Below are 6,044 nucleotides of genomic sequence, written 5' to 3'. Positions count from 1 at the left end.
CCTCTCCCTTATGCTCAGACTGTTAAATGAGCTGAGAGGCAGAGTGTGCAATGGTAAAACAACTGGTCTTGAACTCAGACCGGGCTTCAAATTCCTTCTCCACCATTCCTGAATGATACCTACTGCCTGGGCTCAGTTACATGTGACACTAGACTCCTAGGAGACCACCTGACCAATGGACCCACAGCCTCTCCACTAAATCTGCTGTATCTCCCCGACCCTCCAAAGTATGTGTTCCCAACTCCTGGTCTCTACTCCAATTCAACCTTACGGCTGAGCCTCTCCTGCTTACTAGGTTGGTTTCCAATGGGCTCTGACACCTCTTTTTTAGTCGTGCCGGGCCTGAGAAGTCTTTGTGGTGGCATCTTACACCCAAACTCCCTGGTTTTCAGCCTTTAATCTTTAGCCAGAATTAGAATTGGACTTGTCATGGCTTGAACTTCCTGATTTAGACTGTAGATTCTTCCCTAGGAATATGTCAGCCCCTTTGTTCTCAGTTTTCTCTAACTCTGTTCCTTTAGTGGCAGCTTTTTCTCTCCTCCCAGGAAAGGAACCATCTACATGGCTGTGGTTGCCCAGATAATGCACTGGGCATTTAAGGGGACTTGCACTCACCTGGGACTTGCACAGATTGCCTCCAGTCTGGATCACTGCATTCCTTTCTACAGTAGTGAGGACAAAACAGAGATTCTCCATAACTAACAGATAAACCTGCCACTTCCCTAGTGAACACCATTCTTCCCACCCTCTAGTCACTCAATGTCTACATTTTAACAGACAGTAACATTTTCTGAAGCTTTTTAGAGGAAAAGGAGAAGAAAGTGGGTTAAGAGTATCACTATACTCCTACAGAATAGCTTCCATTTGATAGGCTATAATTTCTAGAATAAGCTTCTCTCTTGACACTGGAGTTCCTATTGCATCTGCAGAGAAATGTATTATTTGCTGAATCTTTTACAACTTTTTTATTATGAAAAATTTTAAGCATATACCAAAGTGTATAAAAATAGTATAATGAACTACCATCACCAGCTTCAAAACTTGTCAATTCATGGCCAATCTCCTTTCATCTTTACCCTATCCACATCTTCTGTCTTCTGGATTATTTTTACACAAATCCAAGAGTTTATATAACTATATCTATGAGTGTTTTATAATATATCTTTTAAAGATAAGGATTCTTGGGGCACCTGGCTGGCTCAGTCAGTAGAGCAATGCGACTCTTGATCTTGGGGTTGTGAGTTCAGGCTCCATGTTGGGTGTGGATATTAATTTTAAAAAAATAAAAAAAAAAAATAAAGAGAAGGATTCTTTCTAAAAAATAACCACAATACCATTATTACACCTAAAATTTAATAAATAGTTCCCTAATACTAGCAAAAACCCAATCTTTGGATTTCTCTGACTGTTCCGTGAGAGATCTGTTGTTTACAATTGCTTTGCTTTGTTCAAATCAGGAGCCAAAATGTATACATTACACATTAATCTGTCTCCAAAGTTTTTGTAACATATGCGTATCCTTTGCTTTTTTGTTTTTCTTGTAATTTATTGAAGAAAGCAGATAATTTTCCCTGTAGAAATTTTCACATTCTGGATTTTACGGATTGCCTTTGTGATATCCTGTCTCCTGGATTTCCTAGACAATTGGCAGTTAGATCTAGAGGCCTTGATAAGAATCTCTTCCACTTTTTTATGAGAATATTTCACAGTTAGGGTTGTGTGTGTATATGTATATTACTGTGTGTATATGTTATTGTGTATTATATATGTATTGTGTATCTATATTGTGTATATATATTATTATCTATTAACAAACTCAGAGCATTTATATATTTTACATATATAATACATTTCTATTTTACATATAAACGCTCTGGGTTTATTAATCTTCTCAAGAAAAATCTGCACAATCACCGCAGATAGTCACTGCAGAGTCTTGACTCCTTCTTTTTGCCAGTACCAGCAATGGCTTGTGCAGTCCCCCTGACTTTCTTCATTCTGGTCTTGCATTCCTTTGGCTGCTTCCTTGATGCCTTTTTCTTCTCATACAGGCCATGTCTTGCAAGTCTACATCTGGGTTCGTTTTTCATGACATAATCCGAGGGATCATAAATCATGCCAGAGCCAATTGTCTTGCCACCACCACAGTGAGTTCTGGATCCAAATATAAAGATGCCGTCTGGTGTAGTCTTATACATTTTGGCTAGCTTTTCCTGAATTTCTGTCGTAGGTACTGTTTGTTACCTTGCTGGGGTGAAGCATGTCAAGGACCGTGTGTTTCTGCTAATGTAGTCGGTTGGTCAGGAGCCTCCTGGTCCAGATAGTTACTGTGTCATCCATGATGGTCGCCAAGCTTCACGATGGTGGAAAAGCACTGTCGTATAAGGAGACACAGAGTGTGTGGTTGTTTCTCTTTTTGTAATGTTAAACTAGATCCGTGGGTTTTGGTATCGTCAACTTGATCCGTTTTTTATAAAGCTCCCCATTAGTCTTTCACTTAATGGCCTAGAAGCTATTGATGGCCTTTGCCCGGATTCTTTATCTTGTTAGGGATTGCACAGTGGTGATGTTTAGATTCTATTGTCCTTTCTGCATTTATTAGCTGCAATTAAAACAAAACAAACAAACAAACTTTCCCTCATCAACTCTTTGGTTACTCTGAGATACAGTCCTTATGGGAAAAGCATGATAAATGCTTGATTCTGTCTCTCCCTCTCCATTTTGTTATCAGCTTCCAAGATGACTAATGAATACTTTTAAGTATTTTTTTATAAACTCATGTATTCTCAACATATTTAATGCATTTCATCATGCTGAATGTTAGTTATTTCTAGATAGGTAATGTTCTTTAGACTGTAGGTATGGCATGCCATTACAGACCACGGAAAGGCAAGGGCTATATGCTAACCTCACTTGGGAAACTCTGAAAGTAATAAAAAGGACCATTAGCAGAAATGTGATCAAACTATGAAAAGTAGTCAACAACCACAAAAAGCCCTGAAAGAGCTGAAGCAGAACAGACAGGACTATGTAGAGCCATCCCAGGAAGCAGGGACACTGGGTCAGGGAGCAGTGGGAATGTCACAGGGGAGGGGCAGACTGGAGAGAACGCAGAGCCACTGAGTCAGCATTCAGGGGGACGGCAGTGAGAATACTTTGAAACTGGAACTAAAGATGTAGAGCTGGGAGCCAGTGAGAGTCTTGAGTAAATGTGGGATAAAAGGGACGAATGTGAGCCAACAAACTCTGTAGGGAACCTTGAGAGGGAGTTTTTGAATAAGAGCAAAGGGGTTAAACTACAAAACCTCATTTAAGTAAAAGCAACTGTGTATCTGTACATTGACCAACTGTATCTAGTATGTGAGCTCAGATGTGTTCATTTGTTATGCCCTCCTGCTGGGCCTGTGTCACTCCTTAGAGATATCAAAGCGGGGGGGGGGGGGGGGGAGCACAAAGAGGGGGAAGGGGATTCAAGAATAAAATCTTTGGAGGAGAAATTTTTCAGTGCTTCCTTTTTCTCAGGCAGCAACCCAAAGACACTCGGAAAGCTCCTTAGAGATTGCTTAGGATCTATATTCATCTCAATAGACGGCCATAGTTGACATAAATATTTTCATATTCTGCCCTAAGCTAATATAACAGTGAATTCTACTTAACAATTAGGATAAATATTTTTTACCTTTAATTTTAAGGAAAGTTATAATAAAATCATCAGAAATCATAGTGTAGGAAAGGATCTTAAAGGTCAGATAGTTGTAGTCCTAAATGAGAATACTAAGTCAAAATTCTCATTCCATAAAAACAAAAAAACAAAAAAACAAAAAACAGTTGACATTTAGATGAACTAATTCAACAGAGAGCCAAGCTCTTGCCTTCTGGGCATAGAAGAAATAACAGCTTTATGAAAGTGTTTTAATAATAAAAAGTAACAGGAAAAACAAACATAACTCTCAACTATTGTACATTTTTTTATAAAAGGTGTTCTCCTACTATATCAAAGTGCAGATTGCCTACTTGATTTCCTTTTTAGAACCAGTTCAAGCCAACCTGCAAAACATTAATATTGAATCCAAGATTCAGCATGAATACAAAAGTATTCTGAACTGAAATAGAAAATCAGATGTGAATTTGGGTAAGATTATAGCTACTTGATATTTGTCTTTTTATTAACCATAGCCTCAATAATCTACTTTTAACTAGAAGAGAGAAATTTTATGTTTTTAAAAAATGTTTGTTTTTTGGTCTTTTTAAATCTTTTATTGGAAATGCAATATTAAGGCCACTGAGAACCAAAGCTTACCAGACACAGTATATTTTCATATAAATATTGGGATCATTTGTAACATGTACTATCACAGAATGGTCATAGACTTAACTTTAGCCTGTTTTTTTTTTTGTTCCTACTTTTGAGCTGCTAAAGGAAGTAACTTTTATTTTCAAAATTGTCTCAAAAATTACTTTTAATGGTTAAAAAGCATAACTTTACTTTTGAAAGTACTTTCACTTTCTTAAAAAGGTAAATCCTCATTATTAATATTGAGTATTTTAGGGCAAGTTCACACATGAACTCACAGCTCTCTCTTTACCCACATTCCTCTCTAGATATGCAATCTATTATTAAGGAAAGGCTAGAGGAATATCAATAAATGTATATATAAATCTGAAAATATGCATTTAAACATAACACATACTAATCAAAAGAATATATTTGGGACAAGTATTTTAATGGATATCTCTTAAGGCAATATGACCTCTTCAAATTTTGTATATGTGTGTCTGTGTACGTGTATGTCCTCAGATGATACCAGAATAACCATTAAAATATTATGGGGTATTATTCTGAGAAAATAAATGAAGAATTCTGTAACTAGCCTCAACACAATTTAGAATTACTCTCCTCCCCTATAATAGTTCTAAAATACAATTTTAATTAGTCTCTGCATATACTTCTGAACTGAACTGAATGTTGCTCTTGCCTGTGTGTCAGACTAAGCCACAAATATTGAATGTTCTCTTCAAATAGAAATGAGACAGCTTCTGAATGCCTCATTGTTCTTATTTTAACAGAAATCGTAATATATTTTACCTACATCATGGGGATATTAAACCTCAGTAGCCAATGACTTTGAAGGAGTTTTCACATCTAGGTAAGACGTGACTTATTTATATATGAAATCTCTCTCTCTTTTTGTAAATGTTTATTTATTTATTTTGAGAGTGGGGGGAGGAGGGGCAGAGAGAAAGGAAGAGGGAGGATCCCATTATGACCTGAGCCAAAATCAAGAGTCAGACGCTCAACATACTGAGTCAGCCAGGTGCCCCTAGATATGAAATCTCTTAAATGAGATATGACATATGTGTAGAAGATATGATTACAAAATAGTTACAAACTCCAACAGCCAAGCCTGAAAACATGTCTTATAATTATCCTGGAGCTTTTTCTGAAGACCTGAGTTACTCTGTAACCACTGCCCACCTCCCAACACTGTTCTAACCAAAGAAGCTAGCATTCATTGGAAATTGTTTGCTCTTGGGAATGATTCTTACACTCTTGGTTAAAGTGAAAAAAAGTTGTGTAAAAACTGACTGACCCAATTTAGATAAGAATTGATTGTTTCAAACTGCCCACTCTTCTTTACTTTTGTGGAGAGAAGCAAAATTTGTACGTGTGTGTATGTGTGTGTGTTCCCGAAAGGTTACTTTAAACTGGAGATAAGGTTAGCGATTTTACAGAAAATAGCTCAGTGTTTTTCCACGGATCAGTGGTATGGTCATTTTTGACCTCTTGCGGCACAACTCAAATAATAAAAAATTCAAGTTCGACTTGCCATTCATTCTAAAGTTAAACTGACTTTCAGATCATTATCAGAAAAAAAAGCTCAGTAAACAAACTTTTGAACCATGAAACAAATAACTCCCAGGCGTGCCTCCTAGAGTCAGGCAATTCTAGCCTGCATTTTGGAAAAAAGAAAATGTTCCCATCGAAGCAAGCCTGTGTCAGCATCTCAGTTCTATCACCTCCTTTCCGTCTGCACTTTAGGAGT

General features: G+C 37.2%; 1 pseudogene; it reads right to left on the bottom strand.

Annotated features, from left to right (window-relative positions):
- Nucleotides 1-1,910: 1,910 nt before the first annotated feature.
- LOC132695309 (small ribosomal subunit protein eS24 pseudogene) lies at nucleotides 1,911-2,340 on the bottom strand (annotated as a pseudogene).
- Between the last annotated feature and the right edge of the window lie 3,704 nt (nucleotides 2,341-6,044).

Source organism: Panthera onca, chromosome B4, assembly GCF_046562875.1.
Source record: "Panthera onca isolate mPanOnc1 chromosome B4, mPanOnc1 haplotype 2, whole genome shotgun sequence".
Classification (NCBI taxonomy): domain Eukaryota; kingdom Metazoa; phylum Chordata; class Mammalia; order Carnivora; family Felidae; genus Panthera; species Panthera onca.
The sequence above is the reverse complement of the archived record's forward strand: the minus strand, read 5'-3'. Positions and strand labels throughout refer to the sequence as shown.